Raw genomic sequence first — 22,938 nt, 5'->3', positions numbered from 1 at the left:
TCTCTCTCTCTCTCTCTCTCTCTCTCTCTCTCTCCTTGCTACATCTGAGCAGAGAATTCCAGCTCCTCCCTTAAAAACAAACCCTCACCACCTGTCCTGGCTGGTTTTATGTCAGCTTGAGAGGGTGAGCTTCAATCGAGAAAATGCCTCTATGAGATCAGGTTGTAGGTAAGCTTGCAAGGCATTTTCTTAATTAGTGATTGATAGGGGAAGGCCCAGCCAATGCGGTGGGGCCATCTCTGGGCTGGAGGTCGTGGGTTCTATAAGAAAGCAGGCTGAGCAAACCACAAGGAGCAAGCAAGCCAGTAAGCAGCGCCACTCCATGGCCTTTGTCTCAGTCCCTGCCTCCAAGTTTCTGACCTTTCTGAGTTCCCATCCTGACTTCCTTCAATGATGAACAGGGCTGTGGACGACGAAGCCCAATAAGCCCTTTCCTCCCCAAGTTGCTTAGATCATGGTGTTTGGTCACAGAAACAGAAACTGTAATTAAGATGCCACCTACCTAACACTTGAATACATGACAGGAAATAGGCTCAGAATTTAACACCATGACCCCAATGAAGGACCTCTCAGCACAGTGGCTAACCGAGAACCCTACCATGTCTCCCTTCCCTTATCAGAGACACAAGACAGGGCATTGTCAAATAACTATGAGGTGCTATATGACGGGCATAGCACCCCTGGGTGTCAGCGAAGGGGCAGTCACCCAGAGGCCTATCTAAGCATCATGGGAAATCCGGCCAACTGATGATTCAGCTTGGTGGACTGAGGAGAGACTAAATGATGATACCCCAGGGCACCAGCATCCCAGGAGAGCAACATCTTAGGACAGCATTTTGCACATTGTTCCTCAGTCAACATTTTCGTCAAGTTGTCCTTCAAGAACTCATGAATAATAAATACACAGCTGAAAAGAAGGGGGGAGGGGGAGTGAACTAGAAAAAAGAGCAGAGATTTCAAAATGTTTCAGCAAGTTAAAATAATAGCCAAAACTGATCCAAAAGATTCACACAAGCCCATGTGTTTAAAGAGCTAAATCTGCTTTTAACTTTAACAGTCTTCCTGCCTCACACCCTACAACCCACCGTGTTCACCAGCTCTGTCGGCCACTCCCTCCCAGGACGTGAGAGGATACGGGCCAAAAACACTCAGAATGGCGTCAATTCTGTGACCGTGACATCAGACTGAGGCTTCCAGGCTCCTTCCTTGGCCTTCTTTATTCAGTGGGTGACTATAAGCTCTGTGCATTGGCTTCACGCCTCCTGCCTCCTCTTGGCCCCATGATATACTCAGCCAGAGAATTCTGCGGCCAAGCATCTGTCTAGATAACACCTACTGAAGAGGCTCCCTCAGGGCAAGCTTTACCACATTATTTGAACTGCCTCCTGTTCACTACCTGCTAGGACCATCCTCTGAGTATGGCCCAACCCACTAATCGATTTCTCCTCTGGATCCTAAGCTGACCCCATCTGGCCACTGACCAGGAACCAAAACTTCTAACAGCAAGAAGAAAGGAAATGCTTAAGAAGGATTGTCTTCCACCAGCAGGGCAAACTGGTGGTGCTACCTAGTGGTTACTTAAACAAGCATGCAGCTTGGCTCCCAGTGGTCTAACATTTGCAGAAAGATGCAGGCAAGGAGATGGCAGAAGAACACACAAAGACGGAGGCAGAAACAATGCGGACAGGCCACAGCCAAAGGACACTGGAAGCTACCAGAAGACGAATAGAGGTGCCATGAGCCTGCTGACAACCTTGATACTGAACTTCTGGACTCTAAAACCATGAGGGAATAAATATGTCATTCCAAGCTACCACATTTGCAGCAATTTATAACAGCATCCACAACAAACAAAAAAGGTTTACTGCTTAAATAAAAATTGGCTATGGGTCAAAAGTGAGCACCAACGACCTTCTTTTAGGCACAATACTGACTTTGAATGCATGTTATAGCGAGGGCATAATCAGCCTCACAAACGCAGTCTAAGGGCGTGACAACTGCATCTTTTAAACCACCCCTCATATGGATTTTATTAATAATCATACCTTCACGTGCAATTTCTGCAGACAGTAAGTCTGTGCAAGGCAGACAACCAAATATGCCAGCCTCTACCATGTAGTCCTGGCTGCAGCAGAACAAATAATACGGTGATTCACAGCTCCTGGGGAAGGTATCCATGTTAAATTAAAAAAAAAAAAAATCGAACCGAGCAGGTGAGGGCTTGTGACTCTGCTGTAACGAGGGCAATATTTCCCCCACTGGGTCTACATCTCACTCCATCTTCTGGAAGGATGACTGCTACTGAGGTGGGGAAATTAATAAAATGATCCCTCAGCAGCAGGAAGAGACGAGCACCCCGCAGGCTTCCCGTACCTACTTACTGCCTGCAGCAAGCTATCCCCCAAGTCACCCTTGTGCTGCCCCAGGGGACCACCAAACAGGACCGGGTCAGCTTTAGATGGGAAGTTTAGGGATTTTTCAGTGTTCCTGATTAATATATATATAATATATATGTAATATATATTATATATATATAATTACCACAGAAAAGGGAGAAAATTCCTCTAAATTTAGTGAAGAGAAGATCAACGATGAGCATAGCATTGCCAGTTAAATTGTGCGGCTGTCTTCTGCTCAGCTTCAGGGCATCCAGCAGAGGGAAAGAGAAGAGTGACCAGGGCTACGTAGAGCCTTGGGGTCTGGCCACTTCCTAGGTGACAGTCCTTGGGCAAATCACTTCTCTTCTGTTGAGCTTCATTTTCCTCAGAGGCAAAAATGGCATAACCAGGTATAACAACATTGACCCATGCCAGAGGCTGACCCACTGGTGTGTGTGAATGGTGAGAGGATGAGTGGATAAAACGTTCCTATCAGGGCTGACATCCGATCTCAAAGTGCTCCTCTTTCCGTGAATTATAATGGGAACATTTGATTTGCAGCTCTTCTCTTCCGATTATGATCAATATTTGCCTGGGTTTATAATGTCTAGAAAGAGGGGCTGTTTATTATCTTGGAAAGTTTGTGCTGGCGGAGGGTATGTTTTTTCTTCTTAGACAGTAGCACTTTTACAACCCAGAGATTTATGGAAGAGAAATTTGGTCGGCTATTAAGAGTGATGCATATAACTACTATGTTTGGCCCAGGACTAAAAAGAACTGCCTTTGCGTCTAAAACAGTACTCTACGCATGCTCCTTCATTCAAAACTTAGTCTCCTTCTGCCCCCAACTCAAAGCCATTCTTCTTCCCCGAGCCCAGGAGGCAGGAGGGTGGGCTGTGTGAAATGCAACCTTCAGTGGCACACTGGGGTGGGATCTGTCCCTGGCCCTACTGCTAGCAGAACGGGTCAACCCACCTGTGAGCGTGGGGTCAGAGGCAGAGAGAATGTAAGCAAGCCTGACATCCTACAGTTCCCTGGGTCAGGTAGCCCTAAACACGTTTGTCAGAGAGTTAACGGACACACTACACCCACACACGGGACCTTCCCTCTCCAAGCTCCACCAATGGGCAGGCAGGACAAGCATGGGGTCGCTTCACTTCTGAAGAAGTGATAGCTTCTCAAAAGGCCGGGGACTATGCTGGAGTTCCTCTTCCCTCTCCCACCTTCCTAAAGCAACCACCACACACAGGGGCCTGGTACCCATTGGCACTGGAGGCTGACTTGTTAGCCTAAAACTAGCATTTGAAACCTCTGGATGATCCACAGAAGCCCTGCTTAATATAAGAGCGCAAGAAATCCTACATTCAAACTGAAGAAAGCCATGTTGACCTTTCACCCCTGGACCAGCTGTACAGCAATCACACGTGCATGGCTTCAAACCAGCATGACTCCAGGCACAGCCTCCACTTTCAAAAACTTAACTATTTGGAACTAGTTTATTTCTTTCCCCACAGGACTAGCAGTTCCACTATAAAAACCCAGGTTTTGGTGGGGGGTTGTGTTGTTTTGTTTGTTTCATTTCCCTTGGGAGTTAAAATAAAAACAAAGAAATATTGAAAAGCAGAGCAGCCCTGGATGCGCAGATCAATGTGTCTCACCAGGATCAAGGGCAGCAACTCTCCAGGGGAACTTTCCTACATACTTTGCTTTTGAAGGGCACTCTTGTTTCGGAAGGCCACGGTGCCTGTGGGACAGGCAGCCGTCCTTGTGGTCTTGAGTGCAGCTTTCCAGCTGCGGTGAATGGCTAGAAGGACAGCACAGAGTTCATGACCTTCCTGAGATACCAAAGTGGCAGGGGTAGCACTGTCATAGAAGGTCATCCAGGGTACAAGGAACTCAACCTGCTGCCTGGAAAGCAGCTATGATTGAACTAGGTGTTATTTGAATCAAATCCATTTAAATCAGGTTTTAAGTTACTAAATAGAATGAAACAATTTAACCAGAATTTCATACAAAAAGTGAGCTTTTCTTTCAAAATTCAGGTGCATATAACTTCATTTTCAGAAGACACACTTTGGATACTTAAAGCAGTAAATGTACAGAATCCACTCAGAAGAGTATTCCCAGACGGCCAGAAGAACCAGCGCAAACAACAAAACTACTTTGATATTTTCAATTTGCTCAAGCCTTCTTTTATTTCCGGATCTGCTCTGATTACCCGGATTACATTATTCTTGAGAATTATCTATTCATTTGTCTGCTTGACGCTGCATTCTTCTGGAGAGAAAGCCAAAGAATCGTTATCTTATCTCCATACAATGCTATTAGCAAGCATGACTTCCACAAATGAAGTCCTGTCTCTAGGGTGTTTGACAGGACCGCTTTCAGTATTTCACCACACACCAAAATGGCTTCCACTGGCTCTTGCTACCCTTTCATTTGGCTGTCATTCATTCATCTGTGCCTGCAGCTAACATTTTTGAAGGGTCTGCTCTGGCCTAGGCATCAAGCTTAGCACAGATCATGATTCTGGCCTCAACAAGGAATACAGCTCCTACAGTAAATACAAGCTGCAAAGGCAGGTTTGAAGACACCCATGGCGATCTGCCATAAACTTGGGTGGGTGGGGGGGAGTGTCATGGAATACCTCTTTGGAAAATGACACTGCTTCCTTACATCTTACTCAAAAAATGTTTTAGAAGAAGGCGCACAAATGCATTGACTTAAACCCTATATCCATTCCAAGGTAAAGTGCACTATGGGGAAAAGGTGGTTCTAAATTCCTGATACAATCACAGCACCTGACCAGCTCACAGTGGGGGCCATGTCCCTCCCCATGGGTATGCACTATAGGTCAGGAAACTATGCACAAAGCACATAGCTAGTGCCATCAAGTCATTCTGATATTTATTTATGTGTGTGCTTCAGCATTTAAAATAAACTTCACTTCCCATACAGAGTTCTATTGTCCTCATAAAAAATCCACAACTAGAAAAAGCCAAAATATCCATTTGACAAACACTATTATGTCAGTGGCTTTTCTCTACTCACACGGTTATCAGGAATCATTTGTATATACAATGGAGGAGTCCCTGTACCACACTGACTCTGGCATGCATAAAAATCGGCAACAGGAAGAGCCAGTACACTGCGCTCAATCACCCTGCCCTCTCACAGTGACTGGAAAAGAATCTGAATTAAGGGTTTTCTTTATTTTTATTTTTTTTTGCAAAGGGTGAACTTACTTAAGGCACTAAGTGATTTTCAAGTCATTAGGTGCCTGACTGAGGGTGCAGGCAGAGCCTTTTGGAGACAGCTAGAATTCACTTTATCACTCACTCTGCACCCGATTCTGCAATCCCCAGTGTGTGGAAAGCCCACAGGAAAGTAGTCAGCCCCGCACGCTACATGCAGGGACAGTCAGCAAAGCCTGGCCTTCCAGGTGCTGCTTCTCCCTACTGGATTTTACCGAGAATGCTGTAGTCCCGTGAACAATAGCACATTTCCCATTTTGGTACAATACCTACATAAAAACGTTAAAAATACATATGGTTTGTATTTCTAAATTCAAAACATAAATAATTTTACTAAGTTCTGAAAAAGGAACAACTCTTTTTGTTTTTGTGGGGTAGGGTGAAGGAGAGAGAAAGGGAGAGGGAGTAAGCCGGCATGCGTGCATACGTGCTTAGGTATGTCACACCGTGTAACACTGTTTAGCCCAGAACTCAGAGATCCACCTGCTTCTGCCCCCGCCTCTGCGTGCTAGGATTAAAGATATACAACACTGTGTCCAGATGGGACCACATCAGTGCTGGGGAGAAATGGCGTCACAAGAGCAACAATTAAGCCGGGCGGTGGTGGCGCACGCCTGTAATCCCAGCACTCGGGAGGCAGAGGCAGGCGGATCTCTGTGAGTTCGAGGCCAGCCTGGTCTACAAGAGCTAGTTCCAGGACAGGCTCCAAAGCTACAGAGAAACCCTGTCTCGAAAAACCAAAAAAAAAAAAAAAAGAGCAACAATTAGCCTAAGGTCTTACGGAAAGTTAAAGACCTGAGACAAAGTTAACACGTTCACCCGGCACTTGACCCCACATACCAAGCCCTGCCATCTGCCTGGGATAAGGGACCTGGAGAAACTTCCTGTAGTTACTACCCACGGGGTCAAGTCCCGTCTGATTCACCCTACTGAGCTGAGAGAGCAGGGAAAGCTCACAGCTTGGACAATCCCACATGTCTCCTGAGGTGTCTTTGGGCACCCAGAGGTGCCAGACTACTGGGAGCTTGGCCTGACTGCTGAAGGTGACAGCACACTGACCTTCCATAGGGAGAGTCTTTTCAGATCCTGTCCTCAGACCCCAGTGCAGAGACTTTCAAAGACTTCCTCTACCTGGTCTCCACTAGAGCCCTTGATTTCCCTAAGATCCTCATATGTGTGTGAGCTGAAAAACTCATGAATGAAGTAGACCATGGAAGTAAATTCTGCAGAGGCCAAAGGCCTGCATAAGACAGAGGGTCAAGACTGCTCCAGATCAATGCTTCAATGATTGCTCCAGATAGATCAGTGGTTCTCAACCTTCCTCATTCTGCGACCCTTTAAGCAGTTCCTCGTGTTGTAATGACTCCCAACCATAAAATTATGTTGCAACTTTATAACTATAACTTTGCTACTGTTATGAATCATTATGTAAATACCCCAAAGAAGTCAAGACCCAACAGGTTGAGAACCCACTGCTCTAGCTTGATGCTTCTTAACTTCAAAGAAAAATACCATCACCCAAGTTCCAAGGGGCTCTAGGTCAGGGAGAACGTCCCTATACTGATATTCAAAAGGAGCACTAACTCTAGATCACTTCTGATGATGACGAAGCAGTGGCAGCCCGAGGAGCCAAGAAGGTGAAGAATAAGAACTGATGGAAATTACACTCCAGGCCATGTGGCTGAGCAGAAATGGACGCCCCAAGAGTAGCCAGTATGACTTACATCCATTCAAGAGAAGAGAGTCCAGAAAAGACACAGCCACGCTTGGAGAAAGATTGAAGGTGTGGTTGCTCACACAGCCCACCAACTGCTTTGTGGATAGCTCGCCCTTTCCAGGCTTCCAGAAGTGATCCAGTGTAGCCCCATGACAGGGTGATGCAATTGCTGAAGTAGCTCTCTGTCACATCCTTGTCTGGCTCACCTGAGTTCAGTATATCTAACACCCAGAGGGCACACACACACACACACACACACACACACACACAAAGTTAACTGAGTGAAAGAATGACCTATTACACAGCGGCCACAATTCAAAGGCACAACTAGGGCATAGTAAGCATTAACCATGTGCACGTAGAGAAAAAGGTGACAAGGAAGGGACTAACGGTGGGGGATGGGGGGGAGGCTTAACTAGTCTGAAGACAGCACTATCAATCCTGGAACTGTTCCATTTGACTTAGGGAAAGGAGACCTAACTTAGAGCTAAAACGTTTGTTTTTATCATTGTCCAAACTGACGTGAACTAGGGTTTTCTTTAACATTTTGTGTTCCAAAGACTTTATCTCCAAGTGAACTTCTATCTTTAAAACCTATGGATAAGTGAGGCTTGCCTGTAATTCCAGCACTTGGAGGTAAAGACAGGAGAATCGTGAGTTCAACGTCATCCTCAGGTGAGTTTGAGGCAAGCACGGGGTACCTGAGATCATCTCAAAAAGAATACATACATACATATAAAACAAAACATCCCCTATGATTCAATTGCGATTATAGGATTCCACCGAGAAATGCTTTCTAACTCACGAGACATTAGCCTTCAGCACAGAACTTGCCAACTTACTTTTTCCACGTCTAGATCAGCATCCTGTTCTTTCCAAACACTGTAAGAAAAAAAAAAAGAAAGATGAAGATTAAAACAGAACCAGACACTTTCTATATGTGAACCACCACGAGACACCACCATGCAGTGCCCACTCCTGGAGGACAAATGGCCGACAGACTGTCTTCATTGACATAGCTGCTACAGTTGCAGACACATGCCTGCAACTGCCACGGTCTGCCACCAAAGGAAGCCAGCATAAGATCTAATTTCTAGGGACAGGAAGGTTAAAGGACAGGAATCATGAATGCACCACCAAATGCTTAAGCTTACACACACCCCTTCTTGGGGTCTCTACAAGTCAGCCATGCTGGGGTACATGGGGAATGAATATTTCAGCTCAGTAAGATGGCTCGCATCTGCCACTGAAGCATTCAGGAGGCTGAACCCCATGATCAGCCTGGGTCAAGGGCAAGTCTGGCTACAGAGTAAGACCCTAATTCAAAGGAAAAGAAAAACCAAAACAAATCTCTCTCCAAGCCTCAGCCCAAATTTGCCTCAATTCTCCTGTCTTTGTCAAACCAAGCTGTCTTTTCTTTTCCTTCTCAAGATAAAGTCTCACTCTTTCACACAACAGAGTAAGTTGGCATGGAACTCCAGATCCTCCTCCTCAGCCCACCAAGCACTGACTGCAGGCATGGCCATAAAACCTGCTCTAAGACAGCTCATTGCAATGGCCTGTTTCCCACAATCCCTTCCTTCTGCAGGTCCGCTAACGCAGCCTCTACTACCAGCCTATGGCATGCTAGGCCCAAGATGCCCTCAGGACCTGGGGCCAGCACCCCTGGCAAGTCCAGGTGCTGATTCTGACGATGCCCATGCCCACTTCACATTCCCCTTTGAAGTTTGAAGGGTGAGACAGGAGACCTCCAGCTTGTGTGTAACTGCCTACAGCCTGTCAGTATCAGGGAGCATAGTTTGTTACTTGCCTTTAGCTGTCTGAATAAAAGTTCTGTTTTAGTAAAATACCTTAAAGAACAATAAAATTGGTTGAAGGATTTATGCAGAATATGTGAATTCTGAGTTGAGGAATCTGAAGTGGGAAGGAGCAGAAACTTTTCTATTTTTGCTGTGGTTCTTACACTTTTACAGTATGAATTTTTACTATCTTTCTTCCTGGCCCATGGTTTAAAACACCCCCATAGAAAATTTCATTCCCATCCAAAGCATCCTCTTTCCACATGTACAAAACAGAATTTTTGTACTGCCTGAAAAGGTGCAGAGTTAACAGGAGCATCATTGTTTCATTAATCAAAGATGACTCAAAATGAGGGGTGGAGGAGGTGGTGACCACAGGGAAAAGAATTAGAAACTCATGTACTGTCCTCTGCAGGTGGGCATTGGAATCATGAACTCACTGCAGACACGCAGGAGACCCACCATGGAGGCCCACCTCTATGACTCCTGAGTCATGCTGTCCTGCCCAAATCCTGAAGGTGCCACAGTCCATGACCCCTCTGGAGGCTAACCCATTGGGGATCAATACCACTGAGCTGTGTGACACTGTGACTCTCTGCCTGGGGAACTTTAACTTGGCTCCTGATAACCAGAGAAGGGTAATTCAGGGCCACAAGGACATCTGACTGAAGGTAACATTTACATGAGACACTGGCTTCCTCCGGAACACTTCCACAGAGGTTAGGCCAGTTGGTCTGACTCAAAGGTCATGGTGGAGAGTTTTCTATTTTCAAGGGAATGATTCCGTCCTCTGATATAGAGCATTTCAAGCATCCTCACCCTTTTCTGGCATAGGAAGGAAATTTAATACTTTCTCCCCCCCCCCCAAACACCGCAAAATTGCACAACACCGGATGCCCAATCCCTAACAGACTGTGAAGCAGTGCACCTTCCCCACACGACACTCCAGCAACTGGACCAAGGGGAAAACTGAAAGCCCATTTGGAGCTGGAGCTACTGGCTCACTACTGCACAATTTCTTTTTCAGGATTTATTAAACAGATGGAGTTAACTAACAAAGAGTCTATGAATCTACAGCCATAAACCCAAAGCCACAGTGTTGACTTTAAACAAGGCAGCTTGGCACAGTTTTAGGCATCAGCAGATACCTCGTTTCAAAGATAACATGGATGGATAAAACAAATGTAGAAGAAAAATTTACATGACAGTCCCATCTAGAAACAAGAGCAGCATCTGCCTCTAAAACCACATACTATTTTTTTTCAAGTTATAATTTTGAAAGTTAGGATATAGAAAGTAACTGTTTAAGTAAAATGGAAACATTTTAATTAAAAATTACCAGCTTTTCTAAGATCATTTAAAAAACTGACCAACTATCCTGATTTAACTGTATCCAAGTCTGACTGTAGGAAATCCAAGTTTAAGGTTTCCAGGCTTAAGGCAAGAAAAATCTCCAACTACCTGTGTGTGCATGTATATATGTATATGTAGATAGAGATGTGCACATGTAGACAGAGATGTGCACATTTAGACAGATGTGCACATGTAGACAGAGATGTGCACATGTAGACAGATGTGCATATGTAGACAGAGATGTGCACATGTAGACAGATGTGCACAGAGATGTGCATATGTAGACAGATGTGCATATGTAGATAGAGATGTGCACATGTAGATAGAGATGTGCACATGTAGACAGAGACAGATGTGCATATGTAGACAGAGATATGCACATGTAGACAGAGATGTTCATATGTAGACAGATCTGCAGAGACAGGGTAACTAATGAAACTGTACTTGTTCACACATGAGAACAGTTGCTGCCTGTTGGGTTGTGGGCTTTGGGACAGTCGGCTATTTTCCATGCTTTTGTTCTTTGCTGTAGCAAAGATAGCCGTGATGTTTTAGATCACAGACCTAACCTAAGTGACCCTGACCCTCTCACGGAAAAGGCCAACCACAAATACACAAATATGTGATCTATTGCAGCAAACCTGCCAAAGCTGTAGTATAGCCAACTGCTTAAACCATAAAACACTCCAGCCCGGGGGGAATACATAACTATAACAATGTAACCAAGTGGCGGCACAAACTTCTAACTCCAGCACTTAGGAGAAGGAGGAGGATCAGAAGTTTAAGCTCACCCTTGGCTTCATGGTGAACTGGAGGTCAGCATTTGCTACACAAGACCCCATCTTAAAAAAAAAAACAATAAAAAATAATAAAAACTAAATGAATTCCAAGAGTTATCAACTTTGAAGTCTCCTGACACAGTCAGCTTCCAGCTTTTGTGGACCTGGAGTTTCCAGGTGCCTGGGGTTATCACACCTGAACCTCTCAACAGGCACTCATGGTGAAGTTAAGCAGGGCAAGGTCGAAGGGACACAGGCATGGCAGCAGCCTGGGAGTTCTCCAGGGTAGAGAGGCTGACAGCAAGGTGGAAGATGGAAGGTGGGAAACTGAGGGAGAGACCAGGCTGAGAATTCTAGAGTTAGGAGCACACTCCCATAGTGTTATATTCTCCACCACCCTCCATCCCCCCCCCCCACACACACCCTAGCCCAGGAGGAGGCACAGAAAGAGATGCAGCCTGCAGCCCAGAGGCTTTGTTAGCCCTGCGCCAAGTCATTCCCATCTCACCCAGCTTGCCAGGGAGGTACAATTTTTTACTACTCATTTTGCGATCATTTTTGAGTTTTCCTTTGCCCACACTCTATGTAGAACTAACTTTCTCCTCTGCCATGCACTTGCTTTATCATTGTTTTCCTGCTAGACTGGCAGCTCAGGGAAGTACTGAGCACTGTGCCTGAACCACCCTGGTTTTGGCGTGCTGTCTCTGCTGATGGACGAGAGAGCAGTGGTGAACAGGCAGAGACAGAGTGACTGACGAACTGACCTTACTCCTTCCTGTATGAAGAGTGGGGTGTGTGTGTGTGTATGTGTGCATGCATGTGCATGCATGCATGTGTGGATGTGTGTGTTGGAGGGAGAAGCAAAGTGTATAGGAAACGTTCCCCTGCAAACTCAACCTACAATTAACTAGAAGACAATTTATCTCTGTACATTTGGTCCTGAGAATTTATTTTTAAAACAAATGACACACATAATTGTAATATTAAGTTGGGGAGTCATCCCAGACCTCTACCTCTATACCCAAAAAGTCTGGGATGATTGGAAGTCCCTGGCCTGGGAGTTGCCCTGGTCCAGAGTCCAACTCCCAGCCTGCCAAGCGCTGACCCCTCCCCCGGGGAGGGTCAGGACTACTCCCACAGGCTATTTAGGCTCGTGCAGAAAAAGGAACATGTGGTTTCAGGTTTACATGGACTTTTCTCCCCACCATGCTGTCTCGGTCCACTGGAGACTGCCACATTTATTAAACATGGGCATTTTAATTTGGTCTAATCTGGTTTGATTGGAGTTTCTTTAATCAGCCAAGAGACTTTTTATTAAGATTAAACGAAACAATACTATTGGGAAGTCTTGCCTCTTTTTCATGAATCATTTTTGGTGATTCTTTTCATTAAAAAAAAAGGTAATTAAACTCAACACTATGCACTAAAATATATGAGTAATAAAAAATAAATAATAAAAGGGTGATCAAGGAGGCTAAAAAGATGATCCAGTGGATAAGGATACCATGTGTAAGTCAAGAAGACCTGTATTCAAATCCCAAGCACTCACACGTGTGCCTGTAACCCCAGCACTGAAGGGCGGGAAAAGGATGATCCCAGGAAAACAGAAAGACTTAAGCAAGAGATTCTGTCTCAAAACAAAAAAAAGTGGAACATGATAGGAGATGCCCAACATCCTCCTCTGACCTCTTCATGCTCATGCGTGGCTTAACACACACACACATGCACATGCACGCACACACACACACACGACTGAATCACTGAAATTCACTCAACTACTACCACAAACATATCTTACATGTGATGAGGATTTAAGGGTCATGAGAAATTAATTCAAGACTTGAAGCATTATTTAGGTTATTTTAAAATGGGAGCTTGAGAGGAAAAGGAGGTGTGCTTTTTCTGTCAGTGTCCTCTTCATTCCACTGTCAACCTTTTTCACTACTTGCAAAAGGTTTAAAATATTCATTGACCTGCCAAAGCCATCTACACATTACTGGACACACAGTCAAGTCTGAATGGCTTCCTTCTGCTCCAGCGATCACAGCCCTATCCAGTCACAAGTAAAGTGGGACCTCAGAACTGTACGTGGTGTGATGTCAGTGGCCATGGGGAATAAAATAGCCATTTGATAGCAACTTCCCTATCAAGCCTGTCAGCGGGGACAAGTGTTCCTTCAGTTATTCTTAGAGTCCAAAGCACAAAACAAGGCCAGGCAGGGCCAGACTCTGCTGTGATCCCACAGAAAGCTGAGGCACAGACAGAACACACACAAGCTCTTCAATGCTCTCCAGTGTGGGGTGGCCCTGGCTCACGGCCAGGGGACCAGGAACAGGCCCACTCTCACAGTGGGCTCCCCAAGGCCTGTGCAGCTGCAGATAGACACACAGTGTCTGGAATCATCCACGTCCGTGCCCTTGATTGCCCGTGTGCCCAACAGCTGGATCGAGCCCCAGAGACAAGTCCCAGCTCAGACAAGGACCTGTATAGCAGGGTTTTCCTCAGCACCCCACTTCCCTAGGAAAATTGACTTTCCTCTAACCATTCATTCTGGCCCCAGGCTAGCTCCTTCTCTTTGCTAGATACACAGACCTAACAAGGTTCAACCTCATGCCAACTGCTGCCTCTTCTCCTGACTTCCTCATCCCGTCCAGGCACAGTGAATGACTAAGTGTGCGCCTAAACAGTGGCTCGGGGCAGTGACAAGTTGGAGCATAATGATACGGCACAGTCGCATCAAGGAGAAAGCCTAGACTGTCATGGAGGCAAAGGTGGCCAGGGAATGCCTCGAGTCTCTCATGTGTGGATTAGGACAGAGGGTTCAGCCAATGCTGTGTGTGCTCACATATTCCTTGCTTATATAAGTAATATTTACTACGCCTCCTAAAATGGTGATATATACCCACTGAAAACTTTGGGGAATACAGAAGTTCGGGGCTGGGGAGGTGGCTTAGTTGCTGAAGCTTTATGAGCACAAAGACGGGAGTTAACCCCCCAGAACCCACACTGAAGAAACAGCTGGGTATGGCCGCCATGCCTGCAATCCCACAGCTGGCTAGACAGAGGAAGACAACACCTGCAGCTCACTATCCAAGCAACCTCGTCTCTTTTGGGAGTACCAAGCCATAGAAAATGGGGTGCTCAGCATTTCTGCGAGGTCACCTGAGGCCACAGGCACGCGTGCACGCACGCGCGCGCGCACACACACAGACACACACGAAGCCCATGTAATGCTGGAGTTTTTTCTTTCCAGCCAGTTTTTCTATGCACATGGAAATACAACATTATTGCTAACACCTGCATCCTCCACACCGCAATGGGGAGCACACGTTTTCCCACCAAGGGAACCAGTAGGAAAAATATACCAAATAAAAACAATGTACTCCAACACCATCAACTGCAGAGTGGATTTCCATTAGGAAAGCGCAAACTGTGGTCTACACTACCTAATGATGCCTCTCATCACTGACCCACCGAGTACGCTCTAAAATAGAAAAGTTTGGCCCATGGCCAGGGAAAAAGCCGTTGACCAGCAAACAAAGTTCTATCCCTAGCCCGGCTATTTATGTGCTCTGTGATTGAGCACATGGTGCAGCAAGGGTCACACGCTAAAACCCACTGGGCCAGGCAGGTATAAATATGCAAAGCAGGTGAGATGAGACTGGCATGAGCTAAAGAGCTTGGCCCCTTCCCAAGGGGTCAGTCATACATGGCCCCGCCCAGGGAGACAGCTGTCATTAAACAGTTCTTGAAATCTCAATTTTCATGTAAAACTGCCCTATTATGATTCTAGGTGTTAAAAACGTAATGTCTACATCACAAGGACCATTGTCTCGGTTTCCCTTTCTGTTGGACAGGAATTTGAGTGGCACCTGCTCATCCATGGAGATTTATTAAGAGCATAAAGGAGGCTTGTACAGTCTTATGCCAAAATAACCCAAGTTCACTCACGGGCATGGAGCGGAGCAACACAATCCCCCATATCGGCTTAAAACCCAGGATCAACTACACAGGGCCGGACGTTTGGTGGAAACGTTTGAAAGTAGACACGTGCGCACTGGCTTCTAAATGTAAGATTCCCCAGAGGATAAGTGTGGCCAACTGGTGATTTGGGATCAGCGGGGAGAGCACAAGCCTGTCCGGAAGGCTCTGCTAACAAATGCAGGAGGGAGGCAGGCAGTGCAAGGCAACCAGTTCAAGAGGAAGTGCAGAAACGGGAGCAGAAAGCAGGGCTAGAAGCCAGGGAAGGGAGTGAAGAGAGCATGACAGGTGCATGTTTTAAATAGCGGCCACATTAAAGCGGGCAGACACGAAAACCCAAGACTGACCAAGGAACGGTGTCAACAAAACACCAGATGATAATGGGTGCAGCAAAAACTGCATTGGTATATTAGTAAGTCAAGAGCTAGTTGCAGAAGTTGCACGCACACACACACACACACACACACACACACACACACACGATCTTTACTACAACACACACTGCCCTACATTTTACACTGTGCCAGTTCTGTATCTGTCCCTTTTAGCCTACTTCTATCACAGTCTGTCTTCACTAAAATACATTAGTTACTATGGAAACGATGTCATAGTGTGTAAAACCATTTACTGTCCTTGGAAAGGCATTCATGATAAAACTGAACGCTGGCATGCTTAAAAAAGAGAAGCAACAGAAAACAGTCTCTCAAAAGCAGTCTCAATATTGCAGCTTCAAAGAATCCTCTCCCCCAGTGTCCGCTGCCCCCAGCGGCTTTCACATGCCACACCCCCCATCGCCCAGAGGAGCACCCTGACAGCTTATACAGGGCACGTGTGCCTAACACAGGTGCTCATCAACTGCTGCTTAAAACAATCCGCTCCCTTTAGCTCACACTTGCTTCCAAGAGGTGGAGAAGGGCTGAGGATGGCAGGAGCAGATGGAGGCATCGCCTTAGGGTGGACCCGGTACAGCCTGCTCTCTTAACTGTCTTCAGAGACGGAACTAGCACTAGAAACATAGAGATGGGGACCTGAATTTCCTTACCATTGTAGCTACAAAGTACGGAAACTGCCTTCAATTTTTTCTTCTAATTTCAAGTCAAGCGTACCACATTAGAACAATGTACAGGAACCAAGCACGGTGGTGCACACTTGTAATCCCAGCCCTTTAGGAGCCAAGGAAGGAGGCTCTTGAGTTCTGGGCCAACCTGGGGTACATAATGAGACCCTGTCTCAAAAAAAACTTTTCCACTCTTCAGTTTAGTTTTTGCTAGGTTTTCTTTTTCTCAAGAGAAGTTAGAAATCTCAGATTTTGTATAAAATTGTTCTATTTAAAAGCATGAGTCTAAGTTGGGCAGTGGTGGTACATGTCTTTAATCCCAGCACTTGGGAGGCAGAATTCTGTGAGTTTGAGACCAGGCTGGTCTACAAGAGCTAGTTCCAGGACAGGCTCCAAAGCCACAGAGAAACCCTGTCTCGAAAAAACAAAAACAACAAAACAAACACACAAAAAAGCTAAATCGGTATTTTTAAAATGTGCTGTGGACAACTTAGCTCAATGCCTCTGGATATAGATAAACACATATGAGAACACACGCGCACAAACTTAGCAAGACTCATACGCTAGTTACACTGACAAAGAAAGCAACGTGTGTGTGTCAGAAGACAGCCGGTCTACGTTCTGTCATGGAAGACACTGAGGGAAAGGCCGTGGCCGGGGCAGACTTTAAAAGCTCACTCTGCTCCTGGAGAAGACTGGATAAGAGAGTTGGGAAAGGCAGGAGAACAGTCAGTGACAACGGAAGACAAAGAGCAGGCGACCGTCACTCAGGGTGACCATCTACCCACGCTCTTTCACTTCAAACCCCAGCTGCTATGGTGAGTGTCACTGAAACCACCGGGCCTGGGCTTTGTCATCTGACTGTGTTCATGGCGTTCTGATACAGAGCTGCCCACCAGTGAGACAAACGGCGCAGTAAAGGGAACTTTATTCCAACGGTGACAATCCACCTCGCTCCTACTCTTTCCAATCATGTCACGGGCAGTACCTTTCTTTCAGGGACAACATGGGTTCACAAAAGTCTCTTGGCCAAGAGAAGTTGAGTCTTAACTGGCAGTGACCCAAGGATTCCAGACTGCTACTCCTGTCAGGGGCTGCCACTGGGCCGCACCCATGCTGAGCCTGGGACGCACAGAAGAACCCTAGCTAGAGGAATTCCGAGGAGACAGCTGGACACTCAGTGTCTGCAGGAAACAGATCCACTGTGGAGTTTTAAGAACTGGCCTCTCTCCTTACAGCTCTCCTGCCATTTACTGAATGTGTATGCTCTTTGTAATCTTCCAGGATCTTCTCTGCCGCACTGAGGCAAAAGAACATACAAGTTTAACTTTTTAAATTGAAGTACTGCATCTCTGACTTTCTTTTTTCAGGCTGGCAAACTTTACTGCTGAGCTACACACCCATCTTGTTTTCCAAGAAAGTTGAAAATACATGTGATTTAGCACGAAATGCGTGTTGGTATTTTCTATCCACCGTGGAGATGCAATGTAGCATCCCCCAACTAAAGCTACAGTCACACATCACCAATCGCTAGAGAAGCATCACTTGCGACTTCAGACGCCAGCAGCTTCACCCATGTACCTGCAGGAGATCAACTATCCTAACACTGCGGTAAACTCTGTTCTCTTAAAGCAAGTGATCTGTTCTAAACTGGTTCTGCCTATGTCGAGCTTCTCTGTGTTTTTCTGTGTGTACGTGTGTGATGTGAAGTGAAAGCTTTTGAATGTGTTACTTTTATGAGAAGGAACGCCTTCATCAACTGTTAAGGGATTCCAGGTTTATGCTACTATTCTCGTGCATTTTAAAGATGGAATTATGGGAGTTCCAATCTATTTCATGGGATCACAATAAACCTCCTGGAAGTCTCACCAGTCACAGGTGAGCTGTCTGTCGTTAATGCTGCTGTAAAGGTAACAAGTTCTACACGGTGTCGGATCATAAATTATGACCGCGCCTCTGCGCCTGTCAAGAGAGATAGTTTATGTTGGGGTCCGGTCCAGAGAAGTAATTTATGATCTGAGCTGCCACCACAGGAGATGAAATGACTTCTTGCAGCAATGACAGAAGTGTAAATTTTGTGGTGTTGAAAACCATGGTCTTGCTTTTCAAATCATTATGGATCACAAAGTTACTTAAATTTCGGTTATGACATGCCTAATTCATACCTGCATGTTCAAGTAAGTGGCTAAATTCTAAATACAAAAGGAAATGAGGTTGTAGAAATTGACAGCTAAAATATATACTACCATTTAGAAAAGTTGATTGACAATTTTTTTGTTGTTGTTGAATGCCAAAGACACTTCCCAGGAGCACACACTTTCTCTTTTGCCTTCTATCAGCTGCGTGGCACACATATGAGAAGCCACACGGACTCTACATGGTGCAGTGTTGTGATTGACAAGCCCTCTCAAGTTGAGTGTATTTTGCTCCAACAGTTGGAAATCTCTGAAGAAAGCAGTGAACAGAGCATCGAATGGCTTCAGCTCAAGGCTGAGCCGACTGTAGTCATAACGAGAGTGAGGCAAATGCGCAGAAGATGATGAAGCCTGTCCCAGTGACAGCAAGGGAGGAAACTGAGCACATGAGCCGAGGAGAACTTGAAGAGCCTCCAAGACTCAGCTCTGAGACTGTACCGTGCTATCTGGGACTATCTTGCTGTGAGAGGAGCTTTTGACAGAGCTCCTGGTTTTAACCGGATACAGTTTATGCTCTGCACTAGGATGAAGTGACGCAGAGAAGACCAAGGTCCTCTATCACCCAAGACAAAGCATTCAGAAGGGCCACAGAATAACTTAGCTCCCTACATTGTGTATTGTAGCTATTGTCTGCAGATGCACCTGCAGAGAGAGCCACTTCACAAGTAGAAATACTGTGGTGTACACCTAAGTGCTATGCACAGGTGCCTACCTCAAGGTCTAATCATAAATGTAATTCTGGAAGGATTGCAATTAACTTCAGGAGAAAATTAGAAACAACAATTAGAAACAACTCATTCTTCATTTAAAAAGACACCGGTGAGGCGAGTCCTGAGAACTGGCTGGACTGGGGAGCAGAGAACGCCACTCTACATTGCTGCTAAGTCACAGAACTGCTTCTCCAGTGTGTATGGACGCATGCTGGTAAGCTTTAAGTGAAACTATCTCACAAATGCAACTTTTTAACTTGCCAGCCAACACACACACACACACACACACACACACACGGTTCTGAAGCTGAAGCTGTATTTAGTGACTCTTTTCAACCACAGCATCCCATTTCTAGCTCTCCTGGCTCTTCCTGACAGACAAGGGAGAACAGGAGACGGATTTATGGCCTGAGATTAGTTCCAAGTGCTACAGGGATTTTCTGGCAGGATAATCCACGAGCGAGTGCTGTCCTGTCAGGCAGCTCCCACCACCCCTCGGAGCGGAGCGGCACGTGCTTTTAAAACAGGCCTAGAGATTTCCCTGCAAACATTGCTAGGTCTTTCAGGACACACAGGTTCTCAACCACATCTTCCTAAACGCAGCAGCGTCCTCGTATGGATGCCAGTAGGAGAGAAATGTAATTAAGAAGAGTTTTTCTCCCTTTCATCTGAGTGTTCTGGAAAGTACTTATGAATTAGACTTGGAAATGAAGCCCTGCATAACGGATGCTTTATTTAGTACATGGGATTGAATAAAAATGAAGGGCATCTCCCTGGTGTTTAGGGACATCATTTCTAGCACTTTCCCCATTTCTTTTTAAAATACTGAACTAGAGCAACACATAGTAAAATTTCTCCTCCAGTGTCCAACATCAGGGCAAACCTGAGAAAGGCTTGAACTTCTAAGTACATTTTCCTGACCTCAGCTCCCTCCTTCCACAGCACTGATAAGAACCCTCAGCAGCTCAGCCTGGAGAGCCAACCCCTCACTGCACTCTGTGGTTCCAAGTTTACAGCTCTAGCCTTAAGGGCAGAACATCTCATGTCTCACTCTAAGTAAGCCTGACACAGGTATCCTGAGCCATGACTTCCTCAGAGGCGTGTTAAGAGGGAATTCCTTGCCCTACCTCAAAGTAAAAATAGAGCCTAACTGCTCAGCTTGCGGTGCACACTCAACTGTGTATTTTAAAATATGCTGCCTTATTTCTCAATGGTTGGATTCAACTTAATTACCAACATTACGTTTCTGCTTATGGCGGAAAAATATAATCTTGTTACAGTCTCTTAGGAGTTAAGACTTTGGTTGCTACGGGCAATTAGTCAATTAAATTCACCCCTCAAAGCCACTCCTTCCTTTCCCCTCTTCCCTCCAGGGAAAGATAACAGACCATGGCAGGGATGAGGAGGGGGGTTGGTACAAGTGCTGATGGCCCCATGGGGTATTTCTTCCTTCTGTCTTTGGGTGTGGGCTTGGGTCTACAGGTCACTAGAGCCTGGCAGTATCTGCAGCCACGAGCTCAGCGCCAGCCTCTAGGGGTGAGACCAAAATGCTTCCTTCTCCCAGAATTCTCAGCAACTCCACACCCACTCAGAACCTAAGTAGGACTGACTCTCAGAATTCTCCCTATGTCATGTGTAAGCTTTGGGGAATAGGGAGGGGACATGCTCCAGGCCTGGTTCGGCCTAAATGTGTCCGTGGCAGGCACACTTCAAGGTGGTTTCTTCCCCAGAGTCCCACAGGTTAACAGTGCGCGCACGTTCTTCTGCCTGCAGGGGTCGTTCCACTCTTGTGAAGCTACAGTGTCTGAATGCCCCCTTAGATGAATCTGAGGAAGGGGCATTGGGTCTCAGTGACCATCCATCCCTTAAATCAACTTCTCTGAGTCTCTGTAAGCTCCTCTCGCTAACCCAGGCGAAAATTTCTCCTTTCCATCTGGAGGGGAACAGTCCTGCAACCTCCCTTCATGAGTCTCACATAAGCATGCCTGGCCTTCTGAGGTTTGGTTCCTGGGACCCACAGTTATTTTCCTTCCTACAAACTCTGCCTCATAAATGGAGACGGGCTAACCCTGGTCCCTAAAACATGCTTGAAAGGCCTGCTTGAACATCAACAGCTAAGCAAAGCATTCTTGTCCTTGGCTATGCTCTGTCCTCACCTTAAAGTAAAAGATCCTTAGCCTTCCTTGGGGGTGAGTCCCAAGGCAGCAGGAATCAGTAGAAATAGAAAACTGAGCATCAGTTAAAAATATGATTCCTGCTAAACCAGCTGCTCGTGGTACAACATCTCCAGGGGTCCAAAACCCCCGGATAAAAGCAACACATGCATATATCCTCCTTTCAAAACATTTATAAACATCTGAACCAGGGGTAAGAAGGACCAATGGCTTTCCACTCTCATGTTCTCGGCATCTGGTAGCCTTACTCTCTACTAGGACCAGGTTTCTACTGCTGAGGAGAATTCATTGAACACAGAGTCACCCTTGCATCAGCATCTAGCAGGAACCGTCCGCCTCCCTGGCTGTCCTTACCTGAGAGCCTCTTCACCTTTTCTCTTCCAACATACCTACTGGGCTAACTCCTCAGAGATCAGGCTCATCCTTATTATTCCCTATTCAAGCCTAGGACCCACCCTGAGCTCTACTTTCAGCTGGTTCGACGATGCTTTCTTTAGTGCCTTAGAACACCCTGCCCGCTTAACTAGTCAAGTCAGTACTGAATCCTAGGTCACCACTAGGCCAGCTGTCCCATTCATGCAAAGTCACAGAACTGCTCTGAGAGGAACCCGGTTCCAATGGAGTGCCAATCTAGATTCTTCTGACCCATCTAGTCACAAGCTGAGCACTCTTTGAACCTTTCCTAGGCTTCCCAAACCCTCTTCTATCTATTCTTCCACCTCTTCCTGCCTCGCCGACAGCCCCCTCATTAGTAAAGAGAACGGGCATCGGGAGCCCTTCTCAGGTCTGAGGAAGAACTGTTGCAGGGGCAGGGCCAAGGTGTTTCACCCGGTGAAAAGACAACTTCCATCCCAGGGGGAGAGATGAGGAACAGGCAAGGCAGACAGGGTTGCCTTAGATGTAACGAACCGGGAACTCCATCACTTCCGTGTGCTGGACTTTTCTCTGTGGTGCAGTCTGAGTGGGAGCACTGTCGGGGAAGCAGTGGAACTGTGCAACACACTTGCAAGACATGAGCTGCAATCTCTCCATTTCCAGGGTAGACTGGAAGGGGCAGATCGGAACGGACAGACTAACAGACAGACCGGAATGAATAGACTAACGGACAGACTGGAATGGAGAGATTAATGCACAGATTGGGCTAGATAGATTAAAATGCCACCAATACCTTACAAAGCAGCTGGCTGAGGGTTCTTAGATTCTTCCCAGGCACCCCTCACTGGCTTCCACAGAGGAACTCAGCCTCCAAAGGAACTATCTCCAACTCCAGCCATCCGAAAACAAGAGTATGTTCACTAATGACAAACTAGTGAGAATTCCTCGGTCTACTGTACTTAGAACAGGGCGAGGTGTGGCCCATTCTCTTTGCTTCTACCCCCCAGGGTAAGAAAAGGATCACAGAATTTTCACCCCAGAAGATGGAACACAGAATTCAAATTATCACCTGAAAACAGAATGTGAATTCTAAACTGCTCTGAGGATCCAGGGGCAAAAGGACTATCTGAGGTACTGCCCACAAGAGGAAAGTTTTGGTGGCGCAC

At 46.2% G+C, this 22,938-nt stretch overlaps 1 protein-coding gene across 3 annotated transcripts in view; it reads right to left on the bottom strand.

Moving 5' to 3' along the window:
* Positions 1-22,938, bottom strand: part of Fyn (FYN proto-oncogene, Src family tyrosine kinase) — a 203,035-nt gene that overhangs the window by 169,596 nt on the left and 10,501 nt on the right. For all 3 annotated transcript variants that reach the window (XM_026787496.1, XM_005363535.3, XM_005363536.3), the window contains exon 2: positions 8,192-8,231. The gene's annotated coding sequence lies outside the window, so the exon portion shown is untranslated. The remainder of the gene's footprint in view (positions 1-8,191; positions 8,232-22,938) is intronic.

This window comes from Microtus ochrogaster, linkage group LG9 (genome assembly GCF_000317375.1).
Source record: "Microtus ochrogaster isolate Prairie Vole_2 linkage group LG9, MicOch1.0, whole genome shotgun sequence".
Lineage (NCBI taxonomy): Eukaryota > Metazoa > Chordata > Mammalia > Rodentia > Cricetidae > Microtus > Microtus ochrogaster.
This window is presented reverse-complemented; position numbering and strand designations above follow the sequence as displayed.